At 45.6% G+C, this 24,376-nt stretch overlaps 1 protein-coding gene across 2 annotated transcripts in view; it reads right to left on the bottom strand.

Moving 5' to 3' along the window:
- The window catches only part of PRRT4 (proline rich transmembrane protein 4), a 122,310-nt gene extending 98,369 nt beyond the window's left edge, over positions 1–23,941 (bottom strand). The window contains exon 1 of one of the 2 annotated variants that reach the window (XM_069229380.1): positions 22,799–23,941. The gene's annotated coding sequence lies outside the window, so the exon portion shown is untranslated. Of the gene's footprint in view, positions 1–22,655; positions 22,682–22,798 lie in introns of those variants that run through there. The other variant, XM_069229381.1, reaches the window with a different exon arrangement.
- Between the last annotated feature and the right edge of the window lie 435 nt (positions 23,942–24,376).

Raw genomic sequence — 24,376 nt, 5'->3', positions numbered from 1 at the left:
TAAAGTTCAACTCCTTTGCTGTTGATGATTTTTTATCACTTTATACTACATTTGAAAGACAAAAGATTGACCTGCGGCTGCCATGATTTATGTTGTGTCTTGTGGAGTTCTAGCTTCATTTGGCTGTCTTCCCCTGAGAGCAATATGGATTAATCAGATCATCCTCATAAAGCAGCCATGTTATCTCCATGACAGGCAGCAATAGCTCGGAGGCAGCGGAAATGTCAATCACTGTGTCAGAGCATTGAACCAAGTTAAATATTGGTAGGTGGAGAATGTAACCTTGCCTTACTCCACACTCCTGTGCATGGGCAGATCTCTGCACATTGAGGCTCTGCTCTGCACCAGCTGATAGTAGATTTTAAGATGTCAGTCATGGTGACAGGCGCTACACTAATGTTGTTCCTCACTTAGTAGCTTTTCCAACTATTTGTGTATACAGCAGTCCATAATTTAGGCAGGGGGTAGAAAACACTGCCTATAAGATTTATTCAATGAAAAAAGCAGAGGTTAAAGTAACATTATAGCTAAAATGTTCAGTAACAATGTAACACTTTAAACTTTAAACTCTAAAACCCACAGAAATTCACCAGTTATAGTTATCTCAAGTAACTATAACTCATGAACACAGTTTTATCATCAATAATTTAATTGCATTTGTTGCAGTGATATTATTGATTATGTCATAGAAGATGTCATGAGTGATATCTGGGGTAATTAGCAGAGCATTGTGAAGGCACGAGTTAGAGTTACCTTAGGGCATGAGTTATAGTTACTTGAGATAACTACAACTATAACTTGGTGAATTTCCACAGATTTGGAGTACCTCTAGCACTGTTCATACAGCGCTTTATATAACTTTGAGGCCAACTCAGATACTGAAGGGGAGTAGAATTGAAAAGAAGCAAAGAAAGAAGAAAAACTGAGGACAAAATAGAGTGAATGGGGAAGGAGCAATCATGAACAGGCATTGAATAACTAAGGAGATATGCCACTGGCCAACTGAGGTCTTTAATTTAGTCTGCCACTGCAGGTCCCAGCCAGCTGAATACTATGATGGTTTCTTGACATCTCACAATGACAATCAGATGTGGTATTATTTTAGAAATTCCATCCCATTACTCCACCATGTCTTCCTCAAACCTATGCCCGCTGAGGACCATAAACTACAAAACAAATATCTCAGAATGGAAATCCCAGTGCAGTAACCAGCTAATTGGACTGTGATCATAAGAAATACCATAAATGGACCCCCAAAGCTGTTTAAAGATGCCAGTTTAATGAAAACCATAAACTGTGTGCCTCTCTCACACACTTCTTCATCCATGTCACTGTTAAGCACTGCGTCCCATAACACGATACCCACTTCTCGACAGACATCAAGCACAACATAGAAATACTTCCCACAAACGATCAAAACAAAGAAAACACATTTCCAACCACATATTCTACAGGTTGTCGCATGCTATCGAAATAGTCAAGCGCTTCATCACCCCATATAGGTGTGGTAAGGGCAATATAAATTTTCAATTCCTGAAAGAATGGTGGTGGTTGGGGAAACTGACCCAAGGTGTTTTGGCTGGTAGGGAGAGGAATCGGGAGCTGGAAAGGTTAAGGTAGGGCTGGCAGGAGGGAGAACAAAGTTGAAGTCAGGTGGTGGAGACCCTGAGAATGCACATGAGGCAAGTTCATGTGCAGGAGAGTTTAGTTAAAGCAGGAACTGAACTGAAGGCACCTTGAGGGTGCCAGGAAATGCAAAACAGGGAGAGAAGGAAGTGCATGCACAGACAGAAGAGTGCGAGACAGTGCTAAAGCAGGATGCGCAGGAACTGCACAGACGGGTCAGTGTGAGGGAGTTAGAGAGGCTAAAACACAGCAAGCAGGAAGTGAAGAGTGTGAAGGTGTGAGGTAGGGTAGGCTGGAAAGCAGGCTATGGATAAAGGAGAGAATAGAAAAATGCCAGACAGAGCTTGGGCTAAGAAAGCAGAAACTGCATACAGCGGGGGTAGGGAGAGGGTGATAAACAGGGTAAAGTCAGGAGTGCTAAAAGTGCATTTAGGGGAGAGAGCATGAAGGTGCCTAAAGATGACAGAGCAGGAACTAGATCATGCACACTCAAAGTATGGCCTGGGGGCCACATGCGCCCCCCCTGACCTTTATATGCAGCCCCCTGGGCAACCAGAGCATTGGGCTACTGTTTACACCACTAAGCAGTAAGGTAAAAAAATACTAAATGGACAGGCAGTCATTTATTTCAAGGTTAATTGGTGTTAAAGAAAGGAAATAACTAGGGAGTCCTGCATTTACCTTTAGAAACACCTTCATTTTTAAAGACATCTTGCATGACAAGTGTAAAAATGTGATAGTCTCTTCGAAATTCAAAAATGTCTATTTAGTGACCATGCAGAACCGTTTCACCTTAATACAATTTATTATATCAGTGTATTGAGAAGAATTAATATAAAAGAGATAGTTTACAAATCTGAATTTAGATAATGAGTTCTTTCCCCTACCCTGACAAGAACCCCCAAAGGGTTTTGAAGAGACAAGTCAGTTGTTAAGTGCACCTTTTGGGTGGCCCGGGTTCATATTATACATGAACAACTATATAGTTTATTAGATGAAAAACAGGTCCAAGTTTTGTACAGTCCCCCCCCCCAAAAAAAAATAATAATCATGTATTTCAATGTCCTCTTATATTTGAGAATGAAATAAAGGAGAGAAAGTGAAATTAAACAAATTGCCTAGTATCACATAATTTGGAAAAGTGGGGAAACTGGGATTAATCCCAAATTTTCTTGGTTTTGCATTGTTCATTTCATCCACTAGATGTATATCCTTTGCTTAGCTACACCTACCTTACCGCCAATCTCCTCAACCTTCTTGCCGGACCAAAACCCCGCTGGCAACAATGCGGCCCTCAGGCACATCACAGACCAAACTTTTTGGCTCCTGGGAAAATGTGTGCGAGTACCAATAAACTAACAGGAGAGGGTGTGAGAGTGTCAGACTGAGCAAAAACAGGGATAGCAAGAACTACATAGAGGGGTGAGAGGTGCCAGATAGGGCTTAATCAGGGAGAACCAAAAGTGCGTAGATGGGTCGAGTGTGTGAGTGGCAAGCCGACTAAAACTGAAAGAAGCGCAGTGTGAATGTGAGTCATGGATGGCCAAAGCTGGAGAGCAGGCTGTGTATAGAGGAGAGATTGTGAGAAAGCCAGACGGGGCTAGAAATGAGAGAGCAGAACCCGCATAGAGCTGAGACAGCCGAGGGTGCTGAAAAGATTCAATTCAGGAGGGCAGAAAGTGCATAAAGGGGAGAATGTGTAAGGATGCCAAATAGGGATATATCAGGGAGAGCAGGAGCAGGGCAGACGCAAAGGGAAGGGGCCTAGAGCTGAGACATCATCTGCGGCCTGCTCCGTTTTCCAGTTTACTGCAGCTGCCCCCTTCACCGCTCTTTTCAATTACCCAGACTCTTTCATATTAAAGGGAAGCGTATCTGATGGGGTGGAGGATGAGACGGGGGGGGGGGGGGCGGCAAAGTGTTGTCATTGTCCCCTCGTCACAGAACGTCTCTTCCCTGTCCACCCACCGCATTCTACACAAGAGAAAACAATGTCTCTCCACACCCTGCCCTGGCTGCCCTCTGGGCGCCTTGATTTATTGGGCTCACTCTGCCACCCTCCCCCCCCCCCCCAGTCCTTCTTGTTGAGCTCGTACCTAGTTATGACTCTGATACCTTTATGTTCTTCTTCAAGCCATTGTAGTAAATATTTGCCTCCTTGCATTTCCTGTAAAGTGCTCTAGCAACATCTTGGATTATGTGAGTGCTATAGAAAAATCTAAATCAATAAATGCATACCCCTTGGCTACCGCCTCCACCGTACCTATACAGGGCTGGCACCTTCTGAAAAGCCTGTGTCTAATACCTCCATATTGCAGGCTCTGAACACCGTTGACCACAATGAGGCAGGCGTTTCATCAGACCCAAAATTAACCCATACCTCGATTAATGCACCAAACAGCAACACGTTGCAACTCCCGTGGGCTCCTTCTCCTCCTGCCACAATCTGACTGGCTGATCACCACCTCCCCGACTCAAAGTCCTCCATCCCCACATCCACTACCCTCCCCATCCCAGCTGTGAAAGAGAGACTCATTTTCCACTCCTCTGTCCTGTCTTGGGTGGCACCTTGCTCCAGGTCACCAAAGACACTGTTTTCCTTTCTGGGCATTAATGTGACAACCTAATGCATTCTGGTGGTTGCAGCCTGGGGCCAGATTTACAATTTGGCAGATGGGATACTCTGTCGCAAACGTGACGGATATCCCCTCTGCCATACAGCTTGAGCAATATATACTATGGAGGTTGTCATACGGTGGATGGCTTATCTCTCACATGTGTCAGAGTAACCCATCTGCCAAAGTCTAAATCAGGCACCTACTTTGCCTACATTGAGCTAATTACACTAACACACCTGATAGCACTGATTAGTGGGTTTAAAACCTGAGCCAGACTGAACTACAGTAGGCTGCAACTAGAATGGGAGCTTTTATGGTTGGGTCTTCACAACCCATCCAACTCTGAAGCATCCCCCTAGCCTGCAGACCTCTAGGAAAATACCATAGTGACAGGCTGGTCATTCTGGCCCTGTCTGTGACAGCAAATAATGTTGTGATGACCAGGCACTAAGCTCTCCTTCTGTTTCTCGGCCTTGATGGTCCCAATGCTGTTGTAGGAAGGAGACTAGAAGACTTCTGAAACCTTTTCTATACTTACTTTCGTGTCATTTGTATAGAGGTTACCTCGGCCACTTTCTTCCCTTGATGCCTGTGCATCTAAGATGTGCCTTGGGTGTGGGAATATCGAAGCAGGAATATCGAAGTGATCATAATATCATGAATAGAAAATCAAAACACTAAATATCGACAGGCAATTATGTACATATTTTCTATATTTAACTTTGTATATGTACCTTGACAAGATATATATCTTCAAGGTACATATATGTGGAGTTGAGAATAGTGAATCTATACCTTCCTTTGTGCACTTACCTACTTGATATGTTGGGTTTTGTTATTTGGGTCAATAAATTGTGACTACTTGGTAATACTGCTTCAATGTTCTAGACTACAACTGTGCGCTGCAGCAGTCAATCGGGGTGTTGTATGAGAGATACAAAGTTATTTTCCTCTGGCCACTTGCATAGCTTTCTGTTGTGCCAAAAAGTAAGAAGGTGGTGGCTGTGTTGGATGCAACTATCTGGCAATGTCGTAAGGATGACAACAGGGCCTAGTTAACATGTTGATCTGCTTCTGGCTGCAGTGATGTCTAGCTGAAAAACCATCATACTTGGACTCTGACTTCTGAGTGGGCAGTAATTCCATCCTGAGATATCCTAACAGCCTACTAGCCCTTTCCCCCAACGGAGAAAGAGATATGGCTGCCTCTGGCTTCCAAGCACACAGTGTACTTTGAACTATCTAGAGTTCCCTCATTAGACAACAATTTTCATTTAACTATGTTTAAGCATGAGGAAAGCTACCAGTCACCCATCATAGCCACTCTTGAGGATATTCCCCAGTAAATATTCACCTTTTGTGACTGGTTAGTTGGTACTGTGAGCCCCTTCCAGTGTTCACCAAATAACTATGGTTAGTTGCTAGTGGCATTTCAGACTCATCTTGGCTTTCATACCAGGCTCTTGATGAATATTGCAGTAGAACCAGTGTGCCTTGGGTGGCCTCAGCAGCCTGCAAATGGTGTGTAAGCAGGCTCCTGCCAAAGTTTGCGTCTGCCTAATTGCGTAGGTCCTCTTTGTATGTGCTTCTCCTGACTCTGGCACATGAACCAGTGCACTAGGGAGACATTATCTGTTTACAGTTCACTGTGGATAACTCCTGTAGGAAAAGGACTATGAGTAGGTACTAGACCCAGTGCTGCCTTGTCCATCACTGCAAAAGCTAGAAAAGGATGACTGGCCATCTTCAGACTTTGTTTGCACTGGACACGGGTCCAGGAGAAACCAACTTCTGAAACTTTTTCTCTGTATCCTGGGGAGTCAAGGAGACAGTGGTTGCTGGACACTGTATTTGTGGTGAGCTCCAATGTGTACCACCGATGTGCAAGTGTCTCGGGCACTACTGCACTGCAACTTGATCATCAGGCTACTGGTGTGTACACTTGCCCTCTAAACATAGCTAGGGCGAGCAGTCAAGTTGTGTTCCAAGGGTTTGTAGTAGCTTAGTACTCAGATACAGAGCACAACTGTAAACACACACAATGTACAACAAAACCCAAACAGTTGGATAGAGTCAGATCTCAGTCCTCTACTACAGCTTTGCTTACACTCTCTGATCAATGGAACTAAAGGTGATAGACAGGATGTTAGGATGTGGCAAACAAGGTACAAAACATTTACTCTTTGTCCTATTTGCTCCATTGTCCTGGCTGCAAGAGTGGACATCTCAGTGGTTTGTCCGTAGGCAGCTAAGAGAAACATCACAAAGTACATGAATATTTTAAACACCCAAAACCCCATCAATCAAAAGTGAACAAGGATTGCCGCTTTACAAAGTATGGACTTACAGCACCAAAGAAATGGTTAAAAAGTCAAAGTATGATGTGTAATTAACAGGGTCTCTGGGCTTATGTAGTCCATGCGAACAGTAACACCAGACACATTTCAAGCCAAAGTAACAACAGGGGTATTAGTATTCCTGGGAACGGAATAGCACCTAGAGTTAGTCAGCCATGCCAATTAAACCATGATGGGCGTAACACATTAATGACTGGTCAAGACAAAATGATTCAGTAGTGGTGGGAGGGAGGGTACCCTCAAGCCCTGAAACATGAAGAGGGCAATAGAGGATCGTCACACTTGTAGTCCTGTAATATCTCCTGGAGGCCCTTAATATTCTTGCAAAACAGTTGCCTTCATTTTAATTCTAGCCAGCTGGAATTAAATGTTCTCATGGTTTCTGGCCTGCTCACTTACCCAGGACAACCTCCATCTACTGAAGCTTGCTCCTTCTCTCCCTGGTCTGGTTTCAGTTCCCCACTAGTTGGTATTTTCTAAGAAATTCATGTGGAGGGCATGGTCATCAGGTAGGAGCAGGAGAGTGTATCTCCGGCCCCTGCTCTGAATTCGCCTAGAGAATTCCTCAGATATCTTGATCCCACATCACTCAAGAAAGGGTAACTAGTTTGCTCTGATACCACAAAATGGGCAACTCAAAGAAGCCCATCTCTACCCCTAAGGCAAAAATACTAGGAATATACCTCTAAAATATCCCAACACCCCGAATCATACTTGAATACATGTCATGGCTACTCCTCGACCCTCACCTTACCTCAAGTTGGCCCTCATGGTACAAGCTGAGTTAACAACATCAAAACGAATGTGGAACAAATCAAACATTCACCCCCATGTCACAAATCTGGGTTTAATCCATCTTTTGCTCCCAATGCCATCTAAGTTTGGACCCAGCCATATGCAAACCAGTCTTGATCTTGCCCCCCATGAGAACAGTCCAGTCCGAACTGCCAGGCCAGGTCCTTAGGGCCCTGGAAACAAGCATCCTGGGACCCGTTTAGGGCATACCCTTCCCACTAAGGGCAACAAAAGCTGGACGGAATGCATAACAAATCAAACATTCACCCCCTGTCACAGATGTGGGTTTAATCCATCATTTGTTTGCTCCCCAAACCTCCCCAGTTTGGACCCAGCCACATGCAAATAAGTCTTGACCCTGCACCCCATGACACAGTTCCAGCCCCAACTGCCAGGCCTGGTCCTCTCCGGACCAGAAACAAGCATCCTGGGACTATTTTCAGGGTATCACCCCATATCGGCCAGGCTACCTTGAGTCCAGTGGCAAGAGTGAGCACTGGACCCACGTCTGGGCAAATCCTACCCACTTAGGGCAACAAAAACAAAAAGAACAGAGGATGGACGGAATGCTGAACAAATCAAACATTCACCCCCAGTCACAGATCTGGGTTTAATCCATCATTTTTTTTGCTCCCCATGCCACCTCAGTTTGGGCCCAGCCATATGCGAATCAGTCTGGACCCTACTCCCTATGGGAATAGTCCAGCCCGAACTGCCACAGCAGGGCCTACCTGGACTGGAAACAAGCATCCTGAGGCTGGTTTCCGGGTATCCGTCACTCAGTTTAATTCATTGCCAAGGAATGTTGACCTGTTTTTGGTCCTTCTTCATGGGAACAAGAGGGACCTCTGGTAAGTGACCCAAATGTTTCAGTAAACCCTGGATATTTCCCAGCCTTCTCATTCCACATCACAAAATTGCCAGACAATGACTTAGTGACCAGATAAGTAAGCGCAGAAGCCCTCTAACAATGCGGCCATTGGCAGGATTGATCCACATAAATGTCGTCCTCAAATTGCATCTCCGGAAGTGCAACAATTGGTGTGCTGTTTAGTAGTATCTAAAAAGCCGACTGAATGTTCCCAACTTATTGTCAGCATACTTTCACTTCACCCCTTTGCTAATGTAATTAATTCATCAATATTCAGGTACACAACCAAACTGACATCTTAGCAAGTAACATGAATCACTGATTGGCCTCCTAGCCATGACAGGTGGCATTTGATCCTAAATTCACACTTTTGCTTTTCAAAGAATGGGCCTAAAGGGGAAATCATCAATGTGTCTAGAGCCTTCCCTCGAAAGAATCAATCAGAGCTACCTTTTCCACCCTGCTGTTTAAGTTTTTCCACACGATGTCAGGCCATACTTAGCTCATTTTCTGAAGCAGAGTTGTGCAGCACTTGTATGCAATGATTACGATACAAGAGTGTGCAAGAGCACAGCGATTTTCTGTAATACCCTTTAGATGGTATAATAGTACAATAAGTGCAATAAGCACACAGTGATCAAGAGAAGAAAAAACGCTGAATCTGTAGTTACATTTTAAAACAGAAATGAGAGGATTTACCAGCATTATTTTGGCCAACAGTCAATAAGATGGAATCAAAATTCTCAAAAATACTTTTTTTTGGGTGGGTGGGTGGGGGTGGAATAATAATGTTTATATTTTATCTGGGGATGTATGGGCTGTACGCTGATTAATTTGCAAAGAGAACCGGTGAAAAGGAACCTGGCCTTCACAATATTCATTCCTACATCATCAGAGTATGTTTAAAATGTTGTCTTTAAGTGGAAGATCATATTAAAATTACTTCTCAGGGACCTCAAAAACTGTAAGTGCTGGAGACAATTTTATGTCATGCAACTGTACTTTTGTATACATGTTGTCAAGGAAAAAGTCTACAAAGATCTAGACCATCACCACTTCTGTCCCTTATGCCACGTATCACGTACCCAGGAGCAAAGTCCCAACTGTTGGATTTGGAATTAGTCACCTCACTGAGTATATTGTTACATGCCAATCCTTTGAGTTGTAGAACATTAACTGCAATAGACCATATGGATCCTGAGCAGATTCCTTGAACAAAGGAGAAATACAAGCCTATTCAAATACCTCTAGAAATGTGGGGTACTGAGTGAAGCATCCATAAAACTGTAATGAATAAATGTAAAGTTTTGAACACATGTCTCTCATTAGGGACCAGAGGCATGGTTCTCCAGCACAAAGTGTGACTTTTAGAACATTGATCTTGTGTATAGTTTACTCTGGTCGTGGTGAGTTGAGCACTGACAACTGATTGGTTACTGCGAGCAAGATGTTCACACACATGTCACTTATTGGACAAGGACATTACTGCTTCGTTAGTGACTTTCAGTTTAATCTCATCCAAACATGATTGATTTCTCACTGCATATTTTAAGGACATAAGTAGTTTTTTCTAACTTCTTTATTTATTCTTTGTAGATCTCAGTTACCACACACATCCCACGCATACACGAAAACAGGTCAGGAAGACGGGCGTTCTCTTATATCACCGCCAAAGCATGGAACAGCCGCTCACTCCACATCAGAGCCTCCTCCTCTCTTCTTGAATTCTGCAAGAAGCTGAAGACCTGGCTTTTCAAATAATCAACATACCATATGCAGGTCTAAGCACACATAACTGCTCAGCGCGAGGATACCCTCGCGAGTGATAGCGTGCTTTACAATTACAGATACACATAAAATATTAGAATATTTGCAAGCCTTTGTATATTCCTCTTAATTTATGTGAGCAGTTTTTCAAAATTTCGTCTTCATTCTTTGTAGAATCCTCTTAATTTTATCTTGGTGCTGAGTGGAGGGTTGAAAGTCTTATGTTTATAGTTGCAGATGTATTTGTGATAAAAGAGTACCACTAGGACTGCTTCAGTCGGAAGGTACAGATTTACTCCTTAGATTAATTAAATGTAGGTAAAATAGAACTGAAGAATTTTGGATGAAATGTCAGAACGCTAATCATATCTCAAGAAATATAGTACATTTTGGGTTTGCAGTGTGGGTAGCTACCCTAGATGAAGTGTTTTAAATGTTGTTGCCTAGGGTGTCTTTTAATACTTTTCACAAGAGGCTGAAGGACGTGGGGTAAGCTAGAATGAGGATGAAACCTTCGTGACAGATGTCTGAGGAGCATACAGATTTCATGTGGGAGAAGGAGAGCACTCATGGGCAAAGTGGTGGAGATATCTATGAACGGTGCTGAAAAACATTAGCATAGTAAAAGCATGAGGCTGAAGTAAGAGAGGACACCAGCCAAATGTGTTATATAGAAGCAATTTTGGTGAACAAAGTGAAGAAGAAAAGAAGACATGCAACCCAAGTGACTAAACACAAATATCAAATGTAGATTAACGCCCAAAATACACAAAGGAAAGAGAAGTGAGAACGGTTGACTATATCAAATGTGGTTAACAATTCTAAAAGTAAAGAGGTGAGTACTAACCATGGCAATCGGAAGTAAGAAAATCCTCAGTGGATAAAAGTGGGACAGAAGAGAGTTGAGATCCGGGAAGAGGAACACTGATTATAGCGTTCACTGTATTGAAGGTAAGAGGGAAAAAGAAAGAGGTAGGCAAGGGGAAAATAAGCTGAAAAAAAGGCGCAGTGGTGTGCAGTTTCGAATGACTCTGGAAAATATATAAGAGAGAGAGGTGAGCTGAAGAGAGCGGTGAGATATGTGAGGGTAGATGAATTTAATGGATTGAGTAAAGTACTAGGATAATCAGTAGGTGAAGGGGTGCATTTAGCACAGTAGACCAGGTAGGGCAGATAATGAGGAGGTTGTAGTACAAGGAGAACCAGAAAGGTTAGAGGAAGACTGGAGAAATGAAACCAAGTTTCTTAATTCATAAGTGCAAGAGACCTGGTGGGGGGCACCCTTTCTATCTTACAACCAGCCTGTGCACCTGACACCAGTTAGCAATTTGGAAGGCCCTGTAAAAAGGCACAGCCATAGGAGGGTAGTGTTTCAGCAACTTCCTAGGTAAGATATATCCTGCTAATGTTATTCATGTTTGACATGAGCTGTTCCATCTTTCCTGCCTTAACTGCTGACGTATTTAGACATTGCACTGACCTTGTTCCAGATCCTGTCTTATTGTCCTTCCTCCTCAGGGAGAGTTCCCTTGGCTACTGTACCTTCCTGCTTTGTTACCCTCTTCCGCCCCCTTCACATATGATTTTGTGAAGCTATCTTTGAGGAGGTTCCCTCTGACTAATTCCACTCATCTGCAGTTGTTTCGCCTTCCTATTCTTCTTCAGAGGGATTTATCACAATTTGTCGGAAGTTGCTGCTGCGGAGTGCATTCTGGATCAGGTAGTTCACTTGGGAAGTCTAGGTGAGGGGCAAGGAATAATTATTTGGAGCTTAGACTTGCACTTTTCCATGAAAGCTTCTCACTGGTTATTGTCCTTATCTTGTTTCATCTCCCTTAGTACCACTGATATCTATGTTACTATCCCAAGGAGGGACTACTTGCAGTCCAGTCTGTGAGTGGCTTGTAGTCTAGTGAGCGGTGATCTCCTAAGAAGGTAAGAAGGAGCCTCTCTGGATTCACTCCTGAGGGCACATGTATTACCAGTCACCAAACCCGGACAGTAGAAGTGTGTGGACCACTCACCCTCGCCAGCCTGCTAAATAATTTCTAACTGCTCCCGGTGATTGGACTGGATTACTTCTGCCATAACTTCTGGATGGATATTCTGGGGCTCCCTAATGGCAACTAGAACAGCATTTCCGCTCTGCCATTTAGGAGCCTGATCATACGTAAAATTCCTTCCAACAGGTAGAAAATTTACCTGCAGTCTTTAGGCCTCCTCTTCTTGGGGCTAGACAACCTGCTGCAGGGAATCAGAGCCAACGGATGCTATATTTCTCTTTGGACAAACTAAGGAAATTCCCCCCCTTTCATTAAGGGTGATTTTCCTAACTCTAAGGGCAACAATAAACTACACATACCGTTAGGAAGATAAAGGTCACCACAACGACCCCTTTCAGACTCTGGGGTGGTCTAACTACACTCATAATAACCCTTTCCATATAAAACAGACTGAAGTACTCGGATGTGCCTACTTAAGCACTCATTCCATGGGTCACAGGAATCCCGAATCCCAAATTGTGCACAAATTGTACTTTCCAACCAAATCAGGTTTCCAAGATGTGCAGGGATTATCATTCCCTTTGGTATCTACCTCCATTATATCTGGCAGCTAAAAACTGGCGAAGGCGTATTTTGTCAGGGAACAACTGCAACATTTGGATTTTCACACCTAAAATCGTGGGAAAGTCTGGCAAAACACACTATGGCCCCCATTACGACCCTGGCGGTTTGCAACCGCCAGGGCCGCTGGACGCGGAGGCACCGCCGACAGGCCGGCGGTGCCCCGCGGGGCATTATGACCGCGGCGGCTTAGCCGCGGTCAGAGAAGGGAAACCGGCGGTCTCCCGCCGGTTTCCCGCCGGTTTCCCGCCGGTTTCCCGCTGCCCCCAAGGAATCCTCCAAGCCGGCGCAGCTTGCTGCGCCGGCTTGGGGATTCCGACTCCCCCTCCCGCCATCCAGTTCCTGGCGGTTCTCCCGCCGGGAACCGGATGGCGGGAGGGGGAGTCGCGGGGCCCCGGGGGGCCCCTGCAGTGCCCATGCCAACGGCATGGGCACTGCAGGGGCCCCAGTAAGAGGGCCCCAAAATGTATTTCACTGTCTGCCATGCAGACAGTGAAATACGCGACGGGTGCAACAGCACCCGTCGCACCTTCCCACTCCGCCGGCTCTATTACGAGCCGGCATCCTCGTGGGAAGGGAGTTTTTCCCTGGGCTGGCGGGCGGTCTTTTGGAGACCGCCCGCCAGCCCAGGGAAAAACTCATAATACCCTCCGCGGTCTTCTGACCGCGGAGCGGTATTACGGAGGGCAGAATTCTGGCGGCCGGCCTCCGCCGCCCGCCAGAGTCGTAATGAGGGCCTATATTACTACACCATTCATCCACTCTGTCGTGGGGATATTGGAATGACACCGTAGCACAACACCTGGTAAATATCCCACTTTACCAGAGTTTGCTGGATACTAACATACCCGCTAGGAAGAGCAAGTGTTAGATTAGTAAAGACACTTCAGTTGTTTTGTTGTAAAATTTCATAACTTCATGCATTCGGAAAAAGAAGGACCCCTCAAGAAAAGAGCACATTCAGGGGTCACTGCTACCAGAGAATTATCATCCTGTCTTCCAGAGAATCAACAGGCATGCTAATACCCGACAACCACTAACTGAAGAACTCAGTCACTAACCTGATTTGTGAACAAGGATACTAGGCTGAGATCGTAATTTAATTATTTTATTTGAAATGAATAAATAAACAAATAAATGGCTATCCAGTATCCTCCTTGTCACATCAGGTTTGTCATCATGAGTTGGATGCAACAGACCATAGGGAGTCATTCTGGTACACTACACACAGAGCTCTCCACTTTTCAATCCACCATAACTTCCCCATGGGCCGCCGATGTTGCACCTGGGCCCTTTCAGGCAGCTCACAGGCTGCTTACTCTGATCGGAACCGCTTGAGTCCTTTTAGGTCTGGCTTGACAAAGCAGCTGTCTGTTAGTCCTATAGCTACCAGTATGTAGTGAGTAGGGTTTGGGTCAGTCTTCTTTAGTTACAAACTTGTTTGCGTCAAAACACCTTCAACTATTGTTTTGAGGTTTGCCAATCACATCTTTGATAAGACCAAGGAAAAACACCCTTCCCACCTCATGCAATTAGCTGTTTGATGTGCCATTCCACCAGGAGCGGCTCGCAGTGGTAACAGAGGGCGGGCAGTGCGTGGGGGGTTTAAATTAATTTTTAAAAATTAATTAATCCTCGCTGCCATCACAAACATGCTGCTCCTCTCCTCTTCTCTGCCGACAGTCTGCAGGCATATGCTCCCAGCCTGCCCTGCGGGCCAATCCTGACGCTTCTCAAAGCACCGTCAGGATTGGCTGGGAGCACCCGGCCAGGGTGCTCCCAGGCAGATTGGGAGCCTGTGCAGGCTTTCTCCAGCCCGGCGACTGTGTTGCTGGGCTGGACAGAGCCTACTGCGCATGTATGTTTGGCCGGCCTGAGACAGCCGGCCAAACATACATGCGCAGTGAAGGGGAGTACTTTGCACTCCCCCTCAGTGCTCATAACAGCCTCTGCCCCCACCCCTTTTACTAAAAACGATAATAAACATAGTTTATTATCGTTTTTAGTAAAAGGTTTTGCTACAGCAGCTGCTGCTGGCGGGGGGCAACGCTCCTGCATGCCACTTCAGAGGAAGTAGTTCCACTGCAAAAGTACACTCAATCATCACACTTTTTAAATTACTTTTAATTCCTAAACAGAAAGAAACCCCTTTTTTTCATGGCAGTGGCTGTTTTTGTAATGCTTTTTTCATGGCAATAGGTCTGGCTCTGATATGCCAGTACCTGGTAACACAGGTATGCACACATACAATTTGCACGTGTAAGACCGTAGAAGCCAGGCCTATAGGCTTTCGAGCTGCTTGTGTTTTTCTTTACATTCTGATTTATTGCAGTATTGATTTACAATGGGGGTAGTAAAACTACACCTGTAATAATGCTATATAAAGTCAAAGACTTGGTGTTGTACTTCCAAAAACTGATTTATCACCAACTGCTTTTTATCGAAATAAATAACAACATATAATTTAACCCCAACTGATCACTATATTGGAACAGATCCACAGTACCACACAGATTGCAGCCCCTCAGCGAGTTCACAGCAACTAAGAAAAGGTAAATAAATTGCTAGCTGATTTCAAATAAACATCATCCACAACAGACCACTACAATGCAACATAAGCCAACTTGGGCTACATGACCTGGCCGTCTCATCATTTATCAAAACCTGCATCGCCCGCTACCATACAAACTAAAATGCGCCATTGCTACACTCATCATTAAAACAGGGGGCATGAGCAAATACCCTGCTTACTTCAGACTCACAGAGGTCTTACCTATGCAGCTAAGTCTGTCAAGATGGTGCCAACCGGTATTTATCTTTCCATTTATAATTCCCAGTGGTCTACATTCCACCTTCCCTTTTCCCCAAGGAACAGTAATACCAATGTTCAATATAATGGAAGAATGGAAGTCAAACTTTCACTCTGATACTGTGACATGTGTCCTTGGCCTTTAAATACATTTCTAATGTGGTACTCACCTGCCTAGTAACACACGTAAGAATTGAAAACACTCCTCTTAATCGATTCATGTATTTTCTAGAGAACAAGGCTCATCAAGCTAAACTCGATACATTCCTCTCTAAAACAACCATTATAACCAATGGAAGTGAAAAATGGCCTGTTCTTTTACAATACATTTTAGGGATGAGCCTGCTTTCAAGACTGTTGTGTACAGTAAAGCGTTTGGAGCCCCCGTCTCTCTCACCATTTGTTGGTTTGCGTGGCATTCTTCTTTACAGCCTGGTAATCCTTCAAAGCAGGCCTGCCATTATTTCCATTCCTCTGTGTGGAGAAGGGGCCAAGCACTGATTGCTTCAACTTAATTAGTGCCTGTTTCTTGCTCCAGACGTGACAGAGGTACTATTTTGTTGTTTTTGACTTCTAGTGCCCTGAAAACAGAAGTCTTGTGACTGGCAAAATCGTACCCTGCAGGACAAACAAAATTGCAAAGTTGTATTTTTTAAAGCTAATTTTCTTTTATTTTGCCAAGTCGTCTTTTCTCACTTTCCACTCATGTTTTCTTTTGTTTTTGCTCGTGGGCGCTCTTCTCAAAAGATGACGATTAACTTGTTCGAAATATTGAAAGTGACATTGTTTATTATGTGAAATTTCTGAAATGGTGCTTTAAAACATAATCGGGAAGCACCCCAATCCACTCCCCTCCAATCTGCCCCACTACAATCCACCCCACTTTACCCCACACCACTCCACCCCATTCCAATCCTCCAAACCCACACAAATCTAATCTGCTCCACCACCAATTCACCCACTCTAATCAAAAACAATCTGTCCCACTCCAATCCAAAACAATCTGCACCACTCCAGTCCACCTCACTCCCATCTGCCCCACTTTAATCCAAAACAATCTGCCCCACTCCAATCCAAAACAATGTTCCCCATCTCAATCCAAAACAACCTGCACCACTCCAATCCATTTCCATCTGCCCCACTTTAATCTAAAACAACCTGCCCCACTTCAACCTGCTCTCCTACAATCCCAAACAAGCCACTCCAATACAAAGTAATCTGCCCCACTCCAATCCAATCCACTTCACCCCAATCCAATTCACTGACTCAATCCCAGTTCATCCCACTCCAATCCACCACAATTATTCCACCTCACACAAATCAAATCCACCCCAATGCAGCCCAGTCCAATCTACCCCATTCTAATCCAATTTACTCACCCCAATCCACCCCACTTCGATCCACCCTACTCCAATTCATCCCACTCCAATCCAACCTACCCCCCTCCAAACCAGCCCCACCTCACTCCATTCCAACCAACCCCACTACAATCAAGTCCACCTCACTCCAATACAATCCACTTTAACACACCCCACTGCAGTCCAATCCAATCAATCTTAATCCACCCTACTCCAGTCTAATCCACCTCACTCCAAACCACCTTAATCTACCTTGCTTCAATCCAGTACACCCCTCTCCAATCAATTCACCCACACCACTTCAATCCAATCGACTCCAATCCACCACAATCCACTCCACCCCACCCACTCTAATACCCAGTCCAATCCTCCCCAATCCATTCTACCCCACCACACCCTAATCCACCCAACTCAATCCAATCCACCTCACCTCACTCCAGTCCAAACCACCTCACTCCAATCCACACCTCCCCACCCCAATCCAATCCACCTCACCCAAATCTGATACACCCCCACTCCAGTCCACCTCACTTCACCCCATGCCAATCCAATCCACCTCACCTCTTGCAATCCACCCCAGTCCAATCCACCTCACCCCACCCCATTGCAGTCCACCACACTCCAATCCAATTTATCCAGCCTACCCCATTCCAATCCTGCCCACTCCACTCTAGTCCATCCCACTCAAATCCACTGCATCCCAGTTCAGTCCACCTCACTCCAATCCAATCACCACACTCCAATCCACCCCACCTCCATGCAATCCACTCCAATCCAAGACACCCCACCCGAATCCACCCCACTCCAATCCATCCCACTTCAGCCCACCACACCCTAATCCAATCCACCCCACCCTAGTCCACCACACTACTCCAATCCACTGCACTCTACTCCAATCCACCCCATTCCAATCCACCCCAATCCCAAAAAAAAACAATCCAATAAACCCCACCCAATCCACCCCACTCCAGTCCAATCTGATTCACCCCACTCCAATCCACCCCACTCCAATCCCCTCTCCCCAGCCCTATCACTCCAATTCAAACCACCCACCTCAATCCAGTCTAATCCAGCCCACTCCAATCCCAACCACTTCACCTCCATTATAATCCACCCCAATCCAATCCACCCATTCTACTCCAGTCCACTCTATGACACTACAGCATTCAAACAAATCCTCTCTACTCCTCCACTTTGCTTTGACACAACACACCACTAATTTTTAGCCAAGCTGAACCGCAGCCACCCTGGTGTACAACATGGCAAAACACATTGCCAAAGCCAATAGCTTTTATATAGGCGAGACTTGCTGGCTTTGCCAACGCTCGCTTAACATATACTTAGCACTGCAGACAAGCATAATTGAATGCCTTAGACACTGAGAGACATCTCGAACTACAAGAGAACAGTGGATCCAAAATCAAACTGTCTCAAGGTGGGTGGAACTGAATAAAGTCTGTCTCAATAACTCAAAATGGAGATCAAACTCGGAGATCTCCTCAATCTGCCCATCTTTGTGCACCTGGCTGCCCACTAGCCAAGACTGTTGCCCCTTTCCTCCATTAAGCCCAGAGTATGAAGAACGTAGAGCACATCCCGCTAATGCTAACGCTCTGTGGCCTGCTACAAGTAAGAAAGCAAATCTGTGCAACAGCCATAAAACACAAGAGGGTTGTCTGCTCAACTCCTAATGGTCTTCTGGAAACATCAGGCAAACAGATGCCCAGGGGCGGTTTCCTAGAACTTGCCTGTCATCCTAAACATAAGCACAACACAAGGATCCACCCTCTGAAACACCCTTCGTTTCCAGTTCAGACTTGGAGTTTTCCTGAGATATTCGAGACACCGCGAAAACAGCCTGTAAATCATTGCATTCAGCCTACGGATATACTAAAGGTCACCAACTGTTTCTGTCCAGGAGCAAAGAGTCCCCTGTGACCCCTCTCTTCTACTGTTATCACTTTGAAATAGCTATCAAGTGCCATGAGCACTAGACTAACATCGGATTAGCAACAAACTGACATTTGTGGATCATGCAAGCTGCTCTCCAGCCACCAGCGTTGTACTTCTCTATTGGCTCCAATTTTTCCCTCATCCAATGCTGCCCCCAATCGGCCCAGATTCCCCACTACCCATTGCTTCCCTTCAATAATGTCCAACTCCCTTTTCCTCAGCCTTCCAAGGACTCCATTGTATGCTCAATCCTAGAAGGTCCCTCTCCTGCAGAGCACTCACTGCCCCCTCCTACTACTGCACTCCTCCAAAGCGTACCTAATAGTTCCCACTTACCGATTTCCCCAAGGGGCTCATCATGCCTCCATGCTTACACCCCTGGATTATCCCATTGCCTCATCCTGCTGCCATGACTGTCCTTCATGCACTCATCAGGCCTTTGTGAGGGCCGTGATGGCTCCTCCTGCCTCCATGACTCCCCTAGAGAGGTCACCCTGAGTTTATGACTCCCCCATGGCCTCACTGTGACTCCATCACTACTTCATGGGCTTTTCCTGCCCCAATGACACTGCTGCTTATGTGTTCACTCTACCTCCATGACCGGCCCCATGGGCTCACAGTATCTTCACAAATGCCCCATAGGTTTACCCTCCCCTTAGAACTGCTAGTGGACTCACTTTGCCTTTATAACTGCCCCTCATGGGCACATCCTGCCTCCTTTACTCTTGCCCTTATGGGTTCAAACTACTACTATGACTGTCCTTAGTGGGTTCACCCTACCTCCATGACTTCCCATCATGGTCTCATGCTTCCTCCATGACACTGTTGCTTAGGAGCTCACATTATCTCCATCACTGCCCCTTGTGTGCCCACTCTGCCTCAATGACTTCTTCTATAGGTTGACACTGCTGCCATAACTCCCCCTACAGGGCTAACCATGACTTATCCCTACCCCATGACTGCCCCTCATGGGCTCATCCCATCTTCATGACTGCACCATGGGCTCACACTGCTCTCATTCGCTGCAAACCCCTGCCTCTTACATGTTTAGGTATGGTGTGAGCCATGACCTTCTGGCTTTCTGAAATGATATGAACATAATATACTAGATTATATGCAGGGCCACTAGAATTATGCGATTGTGCAGCTGCTGCATTTTTCACATAATTATTGATCTGACGCATGTGCCACATAATCCACCATCTGCTGCATAAACTGAAGATTTTAAGAACAAAAATTGTTACTAGCTAAAAACGGTTCAAAAGTTACTAAAATTGCAGTAACATATGTTGCAGCACAGTGGAAGGTCCTTTGCTAACTTTGACTGGTCACCTTTCTGTTGCTTACTGTTTCGCTTGGGTATTAAACTGAGGTGCAGCCCATTCCGAGACAGTGTTAACAAGTGTGAAATAGACAAAATAATGAAGTAATACTTTCAGAAATGTGCTGTATTATTTTCATTTTATTGGTACATAATCTAGTCAACCCTACAGCATAATTTGGATCTTTCCTGTCGCATACTTCCAGAGGCACTGATTATAGGGCATTTCAGCCAGCCTTCTTCATCCGTTAGCCTGTTGTTGTGTCATTCACATTTTCCCTCCGCCTAGCATAAAGCATGAACAGTGGGGAAGCCACTGGTTAATTTCACTGTGAGTTAGGCATGCTGCTCATTCACAAGGTGCACATCTGCACATAAAGTAGCTCTCTTCATTGCAAGGCACTACTGTGGCAATGAGTGCTTTTTGAGACCAAAAAATGTATTGCTTTTAGCCATTATTTTTCTACTGGAAATGACGCAACAGGTTCCCAAAAAAATAACGTTTTACAAAAATGTGTCCAAAAAAACAAGCATTGACAAAGCCAAAGTCGTAACCAAGACCACACTGACTGTACCTGGCTTCTGGCGTTTCCTCTGGATGCTGGAAGGGTTGGAGGTTGCTTTTGTTACTGAGGGTGATTTTATAGCAGAGCAGCAGTTTTAAAAGCACTGCAGAGTCCCTTATACATCCAGCAGTTTTCAGGCAACAATAAAAGTACCAAGATAACTCTGGTGATTATTGTACCTGCTGAAGAGTAATCATTGTTTTTTGGGTAGTGACAGTTTTGACTCATTCTAAGGTAGAGCAGAGGGTTAACATGCCTGCTGCAAAGAACATGTACTGTGCAGATCACATAACAGTATTTGATGTGCATAGCTCAGTGAGATACAGCTTTGTCACAGAGATCATTTAGTTACTGTGCAGTTCATAAGTCCCAATCATAATCTAGCACAGTGAGCTTTGAAGTGTCATCAAAGAGCTGCATGCAAACTGCATGGTACAGGTTAGAAAGTTATGTTTTTCCCAGTCTTTGATTATCCTAATTTGGCTAAAAAGGGTTTGTGTGGGTAGAAATATTTTTAAATAATAAAATCAACCCTAACCATTGTGTTACATTCTGAATCCTGAGTTTATGCTTTCTCAGACCAAGCACTCTTAATAAATGCCTATCAGTATGGATGACGTGAATCCTACACCTTGTAGTTTAATTTGTCTTATGTAACATTTTCTATACACTGATTTACACACGTGTGATCCATTGCCTCTTTATGTGTGTGTGATGTAAAATGCTCCAACACCCTACGCTGGTAAGAGAGGTGTATAAAACAAATTAAATACTTGCGGGGGCTATGGAGAGGGGAGAGACACTGTTAGATGGTGATTGTGAGAGAATCATTGAAGAACCCCCAAAAAGATTGCTGTGTCCTGGTGCACTTGAACGTCTTCTTTTACTATACTTTAAAAACGAATACAAGTGAATGTATAATGAAAGGTGTTATAGAATGCACCGCTACTGCCATTTTTCCCAAATTGTCTTGGGGAGGGGGAACCCCACAAACCCCATTATAGTGGTCAGGCTCGCTCGCTGTGCACCCTATGGGAGCTGGTCTGACAAATTTTGCCAGGGCTGCTTTGGGTCCCCAGACCGGCCTTGATGGTAGCGACCGGAACTATTGGCTTTGCAAATACATCTTTTATCAGTGAAGGAGACACAGCTAAGCAGTGTTTTTAGGGAACAAAAAACATTGATGTTTTCTGAAGAACAATATTATTACAGCTCTATGTGCTCACTTGGTCGAAAAATACTTCGCTGAAGAAGCAGAACCCTAGGTAAATAAAAGCGTCCCCATCGCCCCAGAAATAGAGATCCTCCAAAGAATCAACTGGGGAGGCTTTGGTCCCCATAGGGGGGACACACTTCAGACAAGAGCCATGTGTAACCTCAGAGATACACCCAGACACTTGTATTTTTCAGAGGACCCCCATAACACAGTAGACACCCTGATTCCAAGAGAATATTAATCAACAGTAAAAAAAAAAAAAAAACATATATCCCCAAAGAGCAGCCTCAACCCCCTCTCCCTCACAACGTCAGCGGCGTAGATATCATTGGTGCAGCAGGTGCAGTGACACCGGGATAGACAGCCCTACAGTACTGATTGAACTCTGATAATTCGACATTTTACTACCCCAACAGCAGTTAAGGGGCAGTGCACCTTGCTTGCCCCTGGCCCCTGACAAGCCTGCTCCGCTGCTGCACCAGGCATGAAACCGACGCATACCGCTCAGCCTCCTCGCACAGGTGGCGGCTCGCTGTCTGAGCACTGACTCCCCCCCTTTACCCAGCCCCCCTCCCCGTGCACACACCCACACCTCCTATGCTTCGGCGATATACACCTTTACAGTGCTATGTTGAGTACATTTGTGGAAATTCTGTTGTACACCGCCTAAGGACACTGAATTAATTGACAAATATTGTATTTTTCTAATAACACATGCACAGTTATAAAAACGGTGGGTTTCGAAAATGCGGAGCTCTCCCTCTTTAGACTGACCGTTGGCTGGCACGCCTGCCTCCAGCGAGTGAATATAGGAAGGGGGGGGGGGTCTTCCTCCCAAATCCATTCATAATCCGATCCTCGGTTGCTCTGAATGAGGAGTTCACCCGCCCCCTGAATGGATCGCACGAATCACTCACCTTGGCAGTGGTGTGAAGGAGCCTCTGCTCTGCTGTCTCTTCCCTGCCCCGAACGGTGCGGTCTCTGCTTTCCAGTCAGAGAGGGCCGCCACTGGCTTCCGTCTCTTAAATCGTCTCTTGACTCAAGCACCTAGATCTCTTCTTTCAGGTCGCAGCAGTGTCTGGCTTCGCGCTCTGCGTTCTCTGCAGTCTCTTGATCAAAGCTTCGCGGTCTCTGTTTTCCGTCTCTGCGGCACCTTGGTGTAAACCTTAGGATTCGTGTTTTCCAATGGCCGGAGTCTCTTACCTCAAGCTCCTCTGTCTCTGTTGTTCCGTTTCTGGCGCATCTGGTTGTATTTATTTGTTATCCATCGTTCATTATTAATTTGGAGAAAATCATACAAATAGATCTCCCTGCAGTCTTTTAAGTCTCCTCTTTTCACAGTCCGTCGTCCTCTGCTCCACGCTCAGTGGTCTCTCTGCCGTCTCTGTGCGGCTCCGGGTGCAGTGTCCGCGGTACCAACGCTCTTCTTGGGCCGGGTTTGCAGATTGACTCTAAAATCTTGCAGACTCTGGTATGCAGTCTCTGCAGTCTAATTGGAGCGTGCAAGCAGGCTCTAATTCTGGTTTGCAGCGTTTTCCTATGGCGGTCTCAGGCTCTCGTCTGCAGTCACTATTATTCACGTTTGCAGGCAGTCTCAGCCCTGGCTCGCAGTCTGACGCGAGCCTGGAGGCAGTTTCGTCTCTGGTTTGCACTGTCTGGAGCTTGGAGACAGCCTGAGCTCCGGTTTGCAGTGTGACTTTAGGTTAGAGAGGCAGTCTCAGTCCCTGAGGTTAGAGGCAGTCTCACCTCTGGTTCGCAATCAGTCTTGAGCTTGGAGACAGCCTCACCTCTGGTTCGTAGTCTCTGCAGGCTATCTCGAGCTCTATCTCCGGTGTCAGTATTTCCATCTGGCAGTCTCTGGCTTGCAGACAGCGCCGCGGATCCCCATGCAGTGCGGTATTCGAGTTACAAGCTGTGCCTACTACTGCTTGCGGTGTGTACCTCACTCCCTCGGCCAGAAATCTCGGTCTCTGGTTGTCACCGCCGAAGACACACACACTCTGTCTGATCGTATGCGTATTTTCATGTGAATGGCTTTTTTTTCTCAAGCTCAGCCTTTCCTCGCGTAGTCTCCCTCCTCCCCCACATCGCCCCCCTCCGGTCCTATCCCCCTCGGTCTCCCTCCCCTTCCCTGACCATCTCCCTCCCCCCTCTCCTTTGGTCCTTTCCCTCTGCGTCGTGTTTATTCAGCTCTCCACCCCACACTTGTTTGTGGGCAGGTGTAGCCCTCTCTTATCTCCTGCCTGTGTCTCCTCTGTTGATGTTACTCTGTCTCTTTCCCTGTCATGTCTCCCTTTTCCCAGGAGAGGTGGGCAAGGGCACTGGGGCAGAGAACCCAAGAAATAGAACGCCAAAGACAGTCAAGAGTATAAACTATCAGTAATGCAGCAGGTGCAGTGGCACCAAGGCTATGCCATGGTTGGGGTCCACTACTCCCTAATTAAGACTGTCTTTTCCTACCAGAGAATATGCAGCACATGTTCCTTGACTGCATT

Source organism: Pleurodeles waltl, chromosome 4_1 (assembly GCF_031143425.1).
Source record: "Pleurodeles waltl isolate 20211129_DDA chromosome 4_1, aPleWal1.hap1.20221129, whole genome shotgun sequence".
NCBI lineage: Eukaryota > Metazoa > Chordata > Amphibia > Caudata > Salamandridae > Pleurodeles > Pleurodeles waltl.
The sequence above is the reverse complement of the archived record's forward strand: the minus strand, read 5'-3'. Positions and strand labels throughout refer to the sequence as shown.